Consider the following 16297-nt stretch of genomic DNA (forward strand, 5'->3'; position numbering starts at 1 on the left):
CCCAGCTTGATGGGCTGGGCCTCTGCCACCCAGGATCTCACTCGTATAACCAGGAGAATAACACATTCTCCCTCCTAGGGACTCCCAAAACATCCTCACCACTGTCCCCGGACACTGCAGGAACGCCCGCAGCAGTGTGTTCACCAGAGCTAAAAAGCAGTGACAACCACCAAATGCCCGGCAACGGAGGATGGGACAGACAGACAGAATGGGGCAGGTTCATACTGGGTCCTCATCTTAATGCCCCGCTCAGCACAAAGAAGAACTGAGGTGCCGAGACAGACCGTGACCTCGAGGGCATTATCTGTGTGAAGATGTCACTCAGAAGGGGCATAGTGGGTGGCGCACATCTGTAATCCCAGCACTCGGGAGGCAGAGGCAGGAGGATCCGGAGTTAGAGCCAAGGCTGGTGAGGAGGTTCAGAGGGTAAGGGTAACCCTTGCCATCAGACTTGGCAACATCAGCGTGACCCCCACTGTGGAAGGAGACAGTTGTCTCTTGTATAAACTGCCCTCTGACCTCCACAGGCACACTGAGGTGTGTGTGACCTCCACAGGCACACTGAGGTGTGTGTGACCTCCACAGGCACACTGAGGTGTGTGTGACCTCCACAGGCACACTGAGGTGTGTGTGACCTCCACAGGCACACTGAGGTGTGTGTGACCTCCACAGGCACACTGAGGTGTGTGTGACCTCCACAGGCACACTGAGGTGTGTGTGACCTCCACAGGCACACTGAGGTGTGTGTGACCTCCACAGGCACACTGAGGTGTGTGCAGTGTGTAAATACACATACGCACAGAATAAGTAAGTAAGCGTGGAGAGCCTGAGAGTTGGGGGCACAGCCTGGGCTACACAAAGAATTCAAGGATTCGATTCAATATATGAGACTGCACTAAAAGAAAAAGAGGAGGGGGGGGAGGGAGAGAGAGAGAGAGGGAGAGAGAGAGGGAGAGACAGAGAGAGACAGAGGGAGGGAGGGAGAGAGAGCAGAGAGAGAGAGAGAGAGCAGAGAGAGAGAGAGAGAGAGAGAGCGCAGAGAGATGGCTCCGTGGTTAAGAACACCGGCTGCTCTTCCGGAGGACCTGAGTTCAGTTCCCAGCACCCAATTCAGGTGGCTCACAATAGTCTATAATCCCAGTTCCAGCCAATCCAATGCCTTCTGACTTCCACAGGCACCTGCACACACAGCATATACACGCACAGACACACCAATTAAAAAAAAAAAAGAGGGCTGGGGAGTTGGCTCAGTGGTTAGGAGCACTGCCTGCTCTTCCAGAGGACCGGGGTTCAATTCCCAGCACCCACATGGCAGTTCACAACTGTCTTTAATGCCAGTTCCAGGGGATCTGACATCCTCATGCAGACAAAAACACCAATGTACATGAAATAAAAATAAGAAAAAAGAAAAGAAAAAAGCCAGGCATGGCGGCACACGTCTGTAATCCCAGCATTTGGGAGGCTGAGACAGGAGGATTGCTGTAAGTTCAGGGCTAGCCAGGGCTACACAGCAAAGCCCTCTTTTTTTTTTTTGTTTTTTGTTTTATCAAGACAGGGTTTCTCTGTGGCTTTGGAGGCTGTCCTGGAACTAGCTCTTGTAGACCAGGCTGGCCTCTAACTCACAGAGATCCACCTGCCTCTGCCTCCCGAGTGCTGGGACTAAAGGCGTGCCCTATCTCCAAACATAAAAAGAAAACTAAACGGCGCTAGAGATAGTTGTGAGGTCTGGCACGTGCAGGTCCTGGGTTCCGTGGATGCTGGGTCTCAGCCTGCACACATCCCACACCCCTCTGATCCCTGACCATCACATGCAAAGAGAACCTTCTGGCTCAGGTGGATGCCATTTTCTCAAGGCACTCTCTCCAGCTGCCTGAGCAGCCCCAGCCCCCCCCCCAGGCATGTGCAGCTGCCTGAGCAGCCCCAGCCCCCCCAGCCCCCCCCCGCTCCAGGCATGTGTTCATCTCTGAAGATGAGTGGATTGTCCTCTAAACCAAACAAGCAGGGGTGCCTGAGGCCGCCCATCCTGACACCGCCCGGCCAGCCACCAGCTTCCTACCTTCAGAAGTGCGCAGGGCCCGCTGCTCCTTCTTACACCATAGTCTACCCTTTCCTTGTTCTATGGACACTCCTGGGGCCGCGGTGGACAGACGGAGTGACAGACGGCTGTACGTCAGCCAGGACAGCTGTCTTAGCAGCCAACCTGTGAGAACAGAAGGGCAGGTTAGAGGGGACGGGCCAACTCCAAATCATCCCATTTTCCTGACCTCCCCCGCTTCCCACAGGAGGGGCAGGAGGAGTCCCAGAGTGAGGACCTTTCATAGCGCTGGCCCTGTCAAGGTCCATGTGGCCACTGAACTCGGCAGGGTACTAACCTACCACCAACCACTCAGACAAGGTCTGGCCCAGGGCTTAAGTGGAGCCAGGCATGAGGGTCTGCCTCTATCCTGTTTTTAATGTTATTTTAAAAGGGTCTTTTAAGCCAGGCGGTGGTGGCGCACACCTTTAGTCCCAGCACTCGGGAGGCAGAGGCAGAGGCAGGCGGATCTCTGTGAGTTAGAGGCCAGCCTGGTCTACAAGAGCGAGTTTCAGGACAGCCTCCAAAGCCACAGAGAAACCCTGTCTCGAAAAACCAATAATAATAATAATAATAAAAGATAAAATATAAGGGTATTTTATCCTTTAGAGATAAGGTCTCATGCAGTCTAGGTTGGCCTTGAACTCCTGGTCTTTCTGCTCTCTGTCTTCTGAGTGTGGGGATTATAGGTATGTGCCACTGCTCCCTGCTCACTAGGACTTTAATTCACAAGTCCAAGAATTGCTGGATTAAAAAAATAATTTAATCTCTCCTCCATTGTTGGCACTTGGGATCAAACTTAGGCTCTCAGGCTTGTGTGGCAAGCACTTTTGAGAAATATGTGTGGGGTGTTTTGCCTTCATGTTTGCCTGTGCGCCGCGTGAATGCCCGGTGCCCAGAGGCCACAAAGGGGCTTTGGATGCCCTGGAACTGGAGTTACAGATAGCCTCGGTGTGGCTGCTGGGAAGGGAACCACCGAGCCATTTCTCCAGCCCCAACGGCATCTACCTAACCCTACTAAGATTTACTGCTGGGGTGGGGGGACAGGCTCAGTCCTAAAGTGCTTTCCATCCACGCGTGGAGACATGAGCTGGGCATGGAAGCATGGGATCTATAGTCTCAGCCCTGGATCAGTGGAGGCAGGAAGAGATCCGTGGGGCTTGTTGGCCAGCTAGCCTCGCCTACTTGGTCATGTTCCAAGGTAGTGAGAGAGAGAGAGAGAGAGAGAGAGAGAGAGAGAGAGAGAGAGAGAGAGAGAGAGAGAGAGAGAGAGAGAGAGAGAGGGAGGGAGGGAGAGACCTTGTCTAAAAACAAAAAAGGTATGTGGTCCCTGAGGAATGACACCCAAGGTTGTCCTTTGGCAGGTAAAGGCTCATCACACACACACACATAGACACACAGGCACACAGACAGACAGACAAAGACAGACAGACAGACGCACGCACGCACGCACACAGCAAACAGGGCTGAGTCTGGGGCCAGGGATGAGAATCGATACAATGCTTGCCGCACAAGCGTGAGGAACCCATGCGGAGCCAACAGCAACAGCTCCTGTATCCCAGGATCCCCCATCAGGACAGGAGGCGGAGGCAGGGGGCCTTCAGATGCCTGAGGGTCAGGCAGCCTGGTGTACACAGCAGACAAAAGAGATCCTGCCTCAAACAAGGCAGAAGGTGAGGGCTGACTTCCAAGGCTGTTTTCTGACCTCCATCCACACATGCCACGACAGACACACCCCATAAACACACCCCGCCGACAGGCGAGTACGCACAGAGAAAGAGAAGAAGGGGGGAGGCTGTGGCTCAGAGGTATGGCGCCCGCCGTATATACCAGTCTTGATTCAACTCCGGCACTACAAATAAAAACATTTGTTTTCCATTAGTCGGCCCGATACTAGGACAGTACTCAAGCAACAGGGACCTGTTTTGCCGTGTGTGTTGTTTTTACTGACGTAAAATCCACACAACATGACACAGCATTAACCACGGTGTCTGTGTTTTAGGAAGCTTTGTTTGGGCACATATTACAAACAAGGCTGAGGAGTACCTGGAACCTTCCTTGGAGTAAGCCCCAGGAGCTACCGGGAAATGTCACAGTGTCTGGGAAAGATTCGTGCCACATGTGCCAGGCCTGGCCCAGCCCACCACAAGCACTGTCCCTCAAAACGTCTTCTAAGAGGGACATAATTACTTCTGATTTGTAGGTGGGCAGTGGAGGTTCAGAGGGGTTGATTAACTTACTCGAGCTCACACAGCAGGGTGCAGCTGAGAGTCAAGTCATCAAACAGTAGGTGTGAGGCCGCCTTGGGAGTCTGGCAACCTCTTTTCCAGGGTACACTTGGGGCTGGAAGATTCTCATGATGGGGCCAGAGAGCCATCCACGGAAGGAATCATGGTCTCGCGCCCTCGTGATTTTCAAAGCATGACTGGCAGAGCCTCTGCTGCCCAGAGGCTACTGTGGGTGAACGGGAAGCGGGGGGGCTGCTCTGGGCCCCCATCTGCTCCCACCTGCAGGGCCTCCTACCTCTGCATTCTGTACTGAGGCTGTAAAACTCTCCACATGGCAGGGGCAGAGCACTGGGTGGGGAGGGGAGCTTTGAAGAGCGGAGGCAGGGCTGGCCCAGGACTTACTGCTTCTTCAAGTGGGACCAATCACCTCAGGGTTGGCTCCACCGCCCAAGGTGTCAGGAGTCTTGTCCCTGAGCCTGAGACCACAGATGGAAGACGATGGGGGTTGGACTGGCAGACTCTGGGGAGCACTGGCAGCCACGTGAGGACACTGCTTGGGTTTAACTCCAGGACAACAGCCTCACCTGGGGCCTCTACACAGAAGCTCCTCAACTTGGCGATCATCTGGGACCAGGGGTCAGGGAGAGGGCATCAGGCGGGCCTTACCCTGGGAAACTGGCACCGATGGGGAGGGGCAGGCAGCACCCCGATCACGCTCACTTCCCCTTCCTTCTAGGTTCACACTCCCACCGTGCACCCTCCCCTCCCAAGCCCCACCAAGTCTAATTTGTGTTGCACACATATTTATTGGAGCATGGTGAAACTGCCAGTGGCCAGCCCCTTAAGGAAAACCGAGTCTTTCCTCCACCAGAAGCCATCAACTGTGAAGATTACACTTCAGCATCGTTATCGGATTTCTGTCTGTCATTAGACAGGGTTTCTCTGTGTAACCACAGCTGTTCTGGAACTCGCTCTGTAGACCCGGCTGGCCTTGAACTCACAGGGATTCACCTGCCTCAGCGTCCTGAGTGCTGGGATTAAAGGTGTGTGCCACCCACACCTGGTCAAAATGTAAGTTTCTTTGTACTATTAAACCTTTATCACAATTTTTAAAAAGTCCCTTCAACAGATTTGTGTCCGAACTGTTTTGTGGGGGTTGGGGGAAAGGGAGTCACAGGAGCCTTTGATGACTTTCATTCTCAGTTGTGAGTCTGCAGGCATCAAAACCACGGCAAGACATTTCCGTGCCCACAGCAGCCGGTGGAGCACAGGTCATGACCTGCCACATGGTTTTCCATGGCTGCAAGGATCACAGACATCAGCGTGGTTTCCAGCGGCAACACAGGCCAGGGATACCCAACGTGGCCTCCAGCAGCAGCACAGGCCACGGATACCCAACGTGGCCTCCAGCGGCAACACAGACCATGAAAGTCTATTGAGGAGACTTAACCCGGAAAATGAACCATTCTTCATCTCAGATACCTTGCTGCTCAGACTCAGGGTGATGGTACGGCTGGGCAGCATGTCCAAGGTCAGGACCTGTGTGACCCCCGGGGCTGCTGCACACCACCCTGCCCTCAGCACCGGCTGCCCTGCCAGCACCCCGGGCACAGCCGCCGCGTCCCCCCACTGCTTCTTTAAGGAGCGTCCCCTCCAGGAAGCCTGCCTCGCGACTACCTGCTCTCGCCGCATCCCGAGGCTCTGACAGCAGTTGTCTCCTACTCTACCCTCCGACCCAGTCAGTCCCCATGGAGTCCTAACTGGAGGAGTCTGCAGCGGGTAGGGGTCTACGGCTGGGGACGAGGCGGGTCTGCACAGAGGCTGGGCAGCGGCCCTCTCTCAAACCCTGCAGCTGGCTCCAGAGGTCACTCACCTTGTCCTGTCCCACTGCAGGGCTTGGATGGAGGCTTCAGGGTGCTGGCTGAGGACAAGGCCCATCAGCCTGCTTCCCTGGCTAGCCATAAATACTCTTTCTCCCTTCTGAGAAGCTGCCCTCAGAGGCCAAGCCACTCCAGCTGGGGACCCCAATAGACACCCAGGAGCCCTCCTGCCCCCCCCTCCCCGTGCTGCTGTCTGTGTTAATCTCCAGATGGAAAAGGCAGACATGACTGTGGCCACAGGACCAGGGAAGTCCACAACCTCTGGGACAATCTTAAAGTTTGATGGCGGGGCGGGGCGGGGTGGGGCGGGCAAGGAGCCCCATGCCAGGAAAGCCTCTACCATCACCTGTAAGGGCAGCACCAGGCCTCGAACGATGGGCCATAAGGAGCTGAGTCCCCGTGGATGCTCAGGCTCCCTCTCTGCTCACTGGCATTTAGACAAGGTGACAACTCAGACCCGACCACGGGCAGCCCAGATAATGAAGGTTTTCTCTACCACTTTCTCCCTCCCAGAACTTCTCCTGCTCCGTTCTGGCCCAACCTGTGTAGGGGTGAGCCCAACGCTTCCCAGGACCGCCTGGCACATCAGTGGGGATGGGCAGATTCACTCTAGGCTCCTGTGTGACCTGCGTCCATGACAAGCCACAGAGGCTAGGTTAAAAAAAAAAAAAAAGGCAGGAGCCGCCCTACCAGCCACTTATCTCCCGCCCCCAGCAGTGCTAGTTCACTGCAAAGGAAATTGTGACATCCTGGGAGCAAGCTTCCTCTTGCCCACAGTCACATCCGCTGAGCTCTCCAAGACCCCAGGCTCGCCGCCCATGGGTGTGGGAGGAGGGGGCCAAGGCGAGGGCTGTGGCCTCGGCCACCTGGGTCCTGGTCTAACTTCTAGGGAGAAGCCTTCCCTACAAAAAAGTCTCCAGCCGGGGCCCCAGAGATGGGCTTGGATGTAACAGCCAGGGTTGAGGGTGGGTCCCTGTTTCCTCTTCCTTTACAGTGGTATCCAGCAGGGGTAGGGGGCAGGGCAGACACAGAGGAAGAATGCAGAGCCACACTGAGCTCGCCCCAGGTGCCCTTGGTAGATGGCCTTCATGTCCTCCACCGGGGTCAGCATGCTCTCCCGTGGTCCTTCCGATGGCACCACCCAGTCAGTGGTGGTGGCCCGGATTAGGCACACAGAAACACAGACTCACAAACTGCCCGGAATGCCCAGAGAATCTGGTTTCCCCACAAAGGGTGGGGCCTGGCCACTCCCAAATGAGGCAGGTCCAACCCAGGCATGGTAGCATGGTAGGCAAGTGCTCCCCCAACCACACTGGGCAGGGTGCCCCTCCCTTAACATGCAGGTGACATTGGTGTCGTCCCACTCTGTTCCAGGAGAGGGTCCACTTGGACCCTCAGGTCTGACCTAAGTCCCTTCCCCTAGTCTTCCCAACACTCTTATTAATAAACTCCCCGCTCCCTTAAGCTCGGTAGATTGAGGAGCCAGGGCATTAAGGTGGCTTGACAGCGGGTGTCCCCAAAGGAGTGGGAGCCTAATGGAAGAGCCAAGGCCACTTATGGCCAGAAATGGGGACAGAGGGAGGGGCTGATGGACAGGAAGCGAGTAGCCCCCTCCCTTCCAGGGAGAGAAGGAAGACCCTATTCACCACTGAATATGACCAAAGGGGACAATTACAAGTCACCTAAACAGAGAACGTAAGTCACCCACACCTGGCCCAGAAGCCCGGTCCAGCTCTGGGCTGTTGACAAGTCTTGGAGCAGGCAGAGGAGAAGGGAGTGGGGGCAGGCCGACCACAAGCCAGGTCCCTGCTGAGTCACAGATGATGACAGTGAGGGCTGGGGGCAAGGAAGCAGCTTCTGGCCCCAGCTGGTTTCCCTGCCACAGAAACCAAAACTGCACCTTCCCTGGGGGTTGGGGGGGCCCTGGCGGGAACCTCTGAGTTTTTAGAAAGATACAGAGAGGAAGCGGAACCCTCCGCTGCCGCAATCCCCCGTTAAAAAAAGCTACTGTCGCTGACCTCCCAAAGTTCTCCCGCCCCGATGGTCCCGAAGGGACAGCCCGTGGAAGACAGCTGCCACCTGAGAAGTCTCCAATTGGTCCCACACAGCTAGTGACTCACTGTTGAGCATCTCCTGACCCTGGTAAGAGGCAGTGGTGATGGAGTCAAAGGCAGCAATGTTGAAAGGCTGACGTGAGGGACAGATTGGGGGTGGGGGCAGGATGCATGGTCTGGCGGGAGGCGGCAAGGACCACAGAGAAAGGAGGAGAGAGCCCTCAGCTCCTCTTCCCCCAGAGCTTTGGTCCTAGAGCAGCAGGTGGTAGCACTAAGTCAGCAGACGCCCGCTGGCCTGCGCCTGCCTGGTGGCCACCCACAAAAGAAGAAAAAATGGTTTCGTGGGTTCGCGCCCTGCACGGCTCTCCCAAGCAGCAGGCCTCCCCCCCCAACCACGGAGCCCCCACTTACCCCTCCCCTTCCCTTCCCAGGGCTTGCACCAAACTCATTTCACAAGACCAGACCTGCAGGAGCACGTTCAAGGACTTGGCAACCTGCTGACTTCTTTGGGGTTCCCCTCATCAGACCCTAAGCTCTGGGCTCCCTCTGACCTAATTAGAGCAACCTGGGTGTCACAGCCCACCACAGACACGGGAAGCGGGTGCTGGGTTCCAGGAGCTGCCAACGGCAGAACGTTAAGTGTGACAGCGCAATGCGTAGGTGTGGCGCCCGCTCGCCTTATCTTCCCCTCTGCCCCCCATCTCTCTGGGCTTGCGCTGACCCACTAGCCAGCTAGCCAGGCAGGAGCAGGCTGGGGGGGGGGGCAGGCTCTAGGTGCGGCAACAAATGGGCATGAGTGTAGCTCAGTGATACAAAGCTTGCTTGGTGTGTACAGGGCTTGGATTCCATTACAGCAACACACACACACACACACACACACACACACACACACACACACAGCTAACGTACTGGGAAATGGGTATGCAGCCTGGAATCACATACACACACACAAAATCACACACACACAAAATCACACACACGCACACAGAGCTAACATACTGGGAAATGGGTATGCAGCCTGGAATCACATACACACATAATCACACACACACACACACACACACACACACACACAGAGCTAACATACTGGAAAATGGATATGCAGCTTAGAAACACACACACACACACACACACACACACTGCTATCATACTGGGAAATGGGTATACAGTCTGGAATCTCTCTCTCTCACACTCACACACACAGAGCTAACATACTGGGAAATGGGTATGCAGCCTGGAGTGCCCAGCTCCTCTAGAAGCTGCTGGCCCCCTCTAGCAATAGAGTGAAGATGCAGGTTCCTGGATCAGAACCTAGGGCAGAGTCCTATCACGCCCCGGGCAAGCGGCAGCAGGTCGCAGGGCTGCAGGCTGGGATGCTGACTACCGACAGCCTTAGGGGACAGTACAAAGACAGCAAATGGGTAGCTGGGTTCTAGGATGCTTGTCCAGCAGTCTGACCTCCTAAGACTGTATATTCTGCCCTACTCTGCCCGGGAGGGGGCAGAGACCAGGACAGCCCCCACAGAGAGAGCGTTCAATACTGGCCACCACATCAAGATGAGCTTGCTCCGGTCCGGTCCGGAAGATCTGCTCGTCATGGGAACCTTGGCTGCTGGGAACTGGGTTTTCATTGCTCTTCAAAACCAGAAGAGACATGCCGGGGCATTTTACTTCTCTGGGGTTCCCTGACACCAAGGTGTGACCACCGCATGCACACAGCTGGGCGTGTCTGATATCTGCAAACCCATCGCCCACCCAGTTTCCACCTGCCATATTGGAGTGTGCCTGCAGATGAAGCAACTGCCTGACTGAGGGGGGGGGGGGCGGGGTGACGTCACTGGCCCAGCTCTGCTGTGTGATCTCGAGGAAGCCACTTAACATCTCTGAACTTAATTTGTTGTTATGTAGTATAGCCCCCTGCCCGCCCAGTCTGAGACCTGGGTGTCTCTGTCACCAATAACCAGGGCTCAACTATCACACAGCATGTTCCACTAAGGGACAAAGTCTCACCCTATCCTACAGCCCTTGTCCAGGGTCATTCAGCAAGAAACAGAAGGTGACCAGGCCAGGCGTGGGCACTCAAAAGTGACAAAGGATTGTGGGTTGCCCTACGCTGTTGTCCTCAAGCCAGCTCCCTGGGCACCCTGCCCAGATCTGCTTCTGCAGGCTAGGAGCCCCTCCACAGGGAATATGCCAGCCAGACACTTTTCAGCTTGTAAACTGTTATTAAGAAGCTAATAAACTTGATTCCCCAGAACTCTGCCCCGAGGCACCCTACTTCCCCAGGAAGATGCTAGCCCCAGACACAAATGGGTACCAGGGATTCAGGGCACTTAGACACAGGGCAATCCGAGTTTCGCCCACAGCAGGTGGACCTTCAATGCCACCTGCCCACCATGCTCCGCCTCCCTTTGGGGCAGTGCAGGACTCTAACGCTGAAGAATGAGGCGCGCTGGCGATCCAAGTCAGGGCTCACAGGTGGCCTGGCCACCCTGCCACAGTTTCCTCTGCTGTGAGGTGAGGTGACATTCATTACAAGGATGGCAGATCCTGTACACACAGTGCCTGATGCACAACCAGCAGCTAACTGAGGGCTTTTCCCCCTCTACCCGAGCTTTACCACCCTGGCCCTTGTGGTCCACATATGAGACACGGGTCAGGGTTCTTCCTGACCGGTGGGAAAACAAAAACCAAGGCTCAGATCTAGATCCCATAGTCAGGAAATGGTGAGGCTGTAGTCTGCTAGGGTCCGATTTATTTATTTATTTTGCTTTGTTGCTTTGGTTTTCTGGACAGGGTTTCTCTGTGTAGCCCTGGCTAACCTGGAACTCACTGTGTAGACCAGGCTGGCCTCGAACTCACTAAGATCCACCTGCCTCTGCCTCCCAAGTGCTGGGATTAAAGGCGTGCACCTCTGCCACCCGGCGAGTTTTTTTTTTAAAGATTTACTTTTATTATTCTTTTTTTCTGTGTGTGTATGGGTGTTTTATCTGCGTGTATGTCTGTACGTCAGGTACACACAGCGCTTGTGGAGGCTAGGGGAGGGTGTTGGGTCCCTTGGAAATAGAATTATAGACAGTTGCAAGCCACCGTGTGGCTGCTGGGAATTGAACCCAGGTCTTCTGCAAGAACAGCCAGTGCTCTGTTCTTCACCCTACCGCTCTTGGAACCCGAAATGCCTCGCGGCAAAGGGACCTGTCTGGAGTGGCAGTTCTCTCTGAGCAGACTGAGTGCCAAGACCTTTGGCTCATGAACCCCTCCTCCGCCATCCAGTGCAGGTGCCTGAGTGGCAACACCTACTTCTTGGGGAGCACTTCTCGGCTTATCAGGGCTTTCACAAACATTATCTCATTAACTGAGGCAGGGCTGAGGCGGCTGTCATTATGCCACCCGGCTGATAAAGTCCCTCAGGCCTCAGCTGAGCCTTCAGTTTCCAGACCTGCTTCTACCCAGAATCCCACGGCAGATTCCCCACCCTTTAGGGACCCACCCGGAGAGGGAAAAGGCACCCTGTGCCAGGCCGGGGGTGGGGGAGGCAGCCAGCTTCCCCGCACTGGCTGGGATACTGTGGACATGGCTTCAGTGGCCACCTATTGGGCAGAGGAACAGGGCTCTGCAGCACACCCCAGCCAAGGGTTCTCTGCCCCAGACACAGCTCTTTTTAGGGTTCAGAAGATCTGGGTGTGCCTTCTCATCTGACTCCCCGGTAGTCTGCAAAGCAGGGTCTCTCCAAAGACGCAAATCTGTGTCACGCACAGCAACCTCTCTCCGAACACAAGTAATCTCAGGAGTGTGGTTGACGGCTCACTTCAGCGTCCCCGCCACAGCCACAGCCAGGCTGAAGAATCCCCACCTCTGCCCTCCACTGTACATCTGGAGAAACTGAGGCACAGGCGACCCACCGAGCGCTCTCACACACCCGAGTCTGCTGCTCCAACAGATTGCCTCCTGGTCCTTGAGCTTGGGATCACCTGCTCTTCTGGCCGGTGGTGTCTGTCTCACACCCTGCCAACACTCACCTGGCTCAAACCACTACGTGTGTGTATGTGTATGTGTGTGTGTGTGCACGTGCGTGCACGCGGGGGGGGGGCGCGGACGAACAGAAACTGCCTTCCAGCAGCCTTTGAACCCCAAATGCTTGCACCTGGGGCCCCTGGCTAAATCTGGTCAAGGGAGGTGACACCCAGCAACTCCCCATAGCTCCCAGAAGAGGAGGAGAAGGCTTTTCCTCCCGTGTGCCTGCTGCCTGGGGAGGCCAAGGATACTTGGGGGCAGTCCTAGAAAAACCTTCACTCTTCCCAACAGCAGGGCAGGCGAGGCTGGCTCTCGAAGTGAGGCTGCCCGTGTGCCAAGAGCTGCCCGCCCTGTCAGCGTCCCTGTCCCAGGGCTGTGCTGGCTGCTGAGGTCAGCCAGCTCTCAAGAGTGCTGAGTCTGATCCCTCCTCCCCCAGCCTGTCTGAGTTGGATAGGAAACCAGGAGCTGCTCCCAACAACGCAGATGGTGAGGTCACTTTGGAAATCCCCTCAGGCAATGGGGCAATACTTAGGCAGGATCCCATGAGTCTCAAGGGTTGGGTTGGGGCTGGGGGGGCGGGGAGGGAGGAAGCTGCTTGGAGAACACACAGCTCCCATACGATGTGTGAGCGGACTCAGGCCCAGAGGACAGCATCAAGTCACAGGAAGACAAGCACACACACTTTGACTTTTTCCTGCTGTCATCTGGTGCCTGTCTGGGACACAGTTTGCACAAGTAATAGAGCTGGAGAGACAGTTCAACAGCTAATAGCACCGTCTGCTGTTCAGAGGACCTGGGTTCAACTCCCAGCACCCACATGGCAGCTCCCAACCACCTGCAAATCCAGTTCCAGGGGACCCAACACCTTCTTCAGGCTTCATCAAGCATCAAACATACACAAGCTGCACAGACATATGTGCAGGAGACACACCGCACACCACACACACACACACACACACATGCACGCACGCACGCACACTACACACAAACATGCACACACAAATGCACATACTACACACACACCGCAAACTATACACACTGCACACACATACTACACACACGGCACACACCACACATACACACACTACACACACACACATACACACACACTATACACTGCAGGAGACACACCACACACACACACACACGCACACACACGCACACACACACATGCACTCGCATGCGCACACACTAAGGCAGTGTCCACAGTTCAGGGCACAGGAAATGTATCAGTGAGCCCAAAGCGGGCCTAAGAGCCCAGGGTTCCTCCTGAGCTCCCTGACGTGATTTACCCCTGCTCTTTCAGAAGCCTCCTTCCCAGGCAGCAGAGTGTATACAAGGTGTTGGGGGGGGTCACTGAACAGAAGGAGCAAGGCTCTGGGGTAGGTGGCTTTGAGGAAGTCTGGGTGCTTAGCTCTCTGCCTTCCGAGGCACGTACATGGGGGCAGGGGGTGACTACTCTAGCTATATCCAGTTGAAAAGGTCTGGTCTTTGGCTAATATTTTGAGACAGGGTCTCTCATACAGCCCAGAATGGGCTCAAACTCACTCGGTGACTGAGGGTGACAAGCTCCAGTGCTGGGATTTCAAAGCACACACTGCCAGGTCTGGTGGCACAGCAGGCTTCTATGGTAAAGACCAACCAAGCAGTCTAAGGTCCTCTGCCTCTCACCCCACCAGGGCTCCCAAGCTAGAAGTCTAAAACAGGACGAGGAGAGACGGAAATGTTCGCGGCTGGGGAAAGGATCCGGCTGCCTCTTCTGGCCCTGCCCTACCTAGCCAGCACCGCCCTCCACCCCCATTCCCAGAGAGCTAGGAGCCAGGAGCCCATCACAACAGCTTTTGGCCATCCCTCTGGGGCTCCGTTAGAATGGTTTTAACAGATTTCCATCCTACACTGCCTCACAGCAAATACTACAGGGCCCGAGTCCAACCTGACCAGGATTCGCAACACCACAGAGGCAAGCTGGAAGGAAAGAGCGGGTAGCCACGGGGAGTTAGGAGACCCGTTACTCCCTGGATGATGTTTTCCTGGTGTAAATAACCAGAAGAGTTAGTTCTGTGTTCAGAAGGAAAATTCCAGTGGGTCACATGGCATCACCCATCCATGGGGCCTCAGCCTGTCCAGCTTTGGGAAATTGTGGGAGCAGAGCTTGGTCCTGCCCTTCCTCCGTCTCCAGGGGTATGTGAGCTCAAGGGTTACTCTGGCTCGCCCTGGGCTTACCCTGTGTGCAAAGCTATCCTGGATGCAGTGCTCCAGGCCTGTGCTCTGAAAGGGCTCCTGTTCCCAGCTCCTCCTCCAAGGGGCCAGGAGCCAGCAGGCAAAAGACAGACTTGTAGCACCCATGCAGGACACTTGCGGGGCAAAGACTGCCCTCACACCTCCCTTACCTCCCTCTCACCTCATTTAGATTTGTCCCGGTTCTTCTCACAGCCCCTGGGGAAACTGAGGCAGGGCGAGGAGTTCACAAGCAGTACCCCGATGGACCCGGTTACAGTACAGTTTCTCAGTGTTGACTTTTGGGGCCCAATTCTGTGCTGTGGGGCTGGCCTGTGTACTGTAGGAATCCTAGGTCTCATCCACAACATCCTAGCAACAACATGTGTTTCCTTCCTGATTAGTGAGTGCTAGCTAAAATGTCTGCAGGCATTGGCAAATATCCTTAGCAGGCAAAAGTGCCCCTAATGAGAACCCCTGCTCAAAACCAAGTTTCATCTCCCCCACCTACAGAGTCACAACAGCACAACACAGACACTGAGGACTCGATTCCACCAGCAGATCTCAGACAGACAGACAGACAGACAGACAGACAGACACACACACACACACACACACACACACACACACACACACACGCGCGCGCGCGCGCGCTGGAACCCCCAACCTAGCCGGTTGAGGAACAGCTGACACTCCACTTGGGCAATCCCTCAGATACACATCACCTTCGCTCTGTAAGCCCCAATCCTACAGACTCCCAGCTCAGTATTTCCTGGAGCTCGGTCAAGGCATGGCCCTGGGTTCCTTCTGTGCCCTGGGGAGGAGGCAGAGGCCTGGGCCCTACAGATCCTAGAGCTCCTACAGCTCCCTAACCTTTAACCCAATGCAGAAACATCAGCTGGACCCAACTCCCCAAACCCTTCGGTCCATAAACCAGGATTATTCCGGAATACAGTCTCTGCGCTTCGGTCCACTCTGATGGCGTGAACCTCCCTCCCCTCACCCCCACCCCCCGCACCTGTTTCCACCTCGGCGACGCTCCACGCACAAACTTAAGCCCCGGGCTCCGGGAGTTCAGCCGGGAGAAAGGGGAGCAGAGTCTTAAGAAAGTCTAAAAGGGATTTCTGGGTGGAAGGCGGGGCCGCACGTTCCAACACTAGGCAGTGCCCTCTTCCTCCCCGGGCTTTTAAACTTTTTAGCGCACACCACGCGCCGGGACATCTGGTGACCGTGGCCCGGGGGAAGCCCTTAGGCGTCCTGGTCCGGGTGAGGCCAAGGATCTGCGGGTGGGATCCAGCGGCCCAGCGGGCACAGAGTCCAGCTTCGGCCTCTAGGGCGCTCCGCAGGGCGCGCAGCCCCCCGACCCTCCCCGCGGCCGTTCCGGGCAGCTCCGGGACTCCCCAGACACCCACGGCCTAGTGGACCCGAGCTCCGTCGCGCCCAGTGCCCCGCGCTCACCTCTCAGAGTCCCCCGCGTCCCGGGAAGCTGCAGCGAGCAGAGCGGGCACCAAGGCTGGGCGGTGGCTCCACCAAGGCTGGGCGCCGGCGCTCCGCCTCTTCCCTACCTGCGCTAGGGCGCAGGGGCGGGGTCTGGGGTGGGCGGGCCCTGGTAGGGGTGGGGCTTCTTGGTGTGTGGGCGGGGACTCAGAGGGGCGTGGTCGACCCACGGCCTCGGCCTTGGAGGGCCTCTGTTAGGTTCTTTATACTCTACTTAAGGTCACACATAAGCCCTTGCCTAGCATACAGATCTTAGGTTCCATCCCCAGCAACACACGCACACGCGCGCGCACACACACACATAGCTCCCCCCCCAAAAAAAACCCGACCAAA

General features: G+C 55.9%; 1 protein-coding gene across 3 annotated transcripts in view; it reads right to left on the reverse strand.

Moving 5' to 3' along the window:
* Rhbdf2 (rhomboid 5 homolog 2) overlaps positions 1 to 16042 on the reverse strand; it is a 28486-nt gene extending 12444 nt beyond the window's left edge. Inside the window, exons 1-2 of one of the 3 annotated variants that reach the window (XM_005069881.4) lie at positions 15926 to 16042; positions 2057 to 2200 (exon numbers count right to left, since the gene is read on the reverse strand). The gene's annotated coding sequence lies outside the window, so the exon portion shown is untranslated. Of the gene's footprint in view, positions 1 to 2056; positions 2201 to 3845; positions 3924 to 15485; positions 15510 to 15925 lie in introns of those variants that run through there. The other 2 variants (XM_040750089.1, XM_040750088.1) reach the window with 2 other exon arrangements.
* Positions 16043 to 16297: the final 255 nt, after the last annotated feature.

Source organism: Mesocricetus auratus, unplaced genomic scaffold (assembly GCF_017639785.1).
Source record: "Mesocricetus auratus isolate SY011 unplaced genomic scaffold, BCM_Maur_2.0 Super-Scaffold_100007, whole genome shotgun sequence".
Taxonomy (NCBI): domain Eukaryota; kingdom Metazoa; phylum Chordata; class Mammalia; order Rodentia; family Cricetidae; genus Mesocricetus; species Mesocricetus auratus.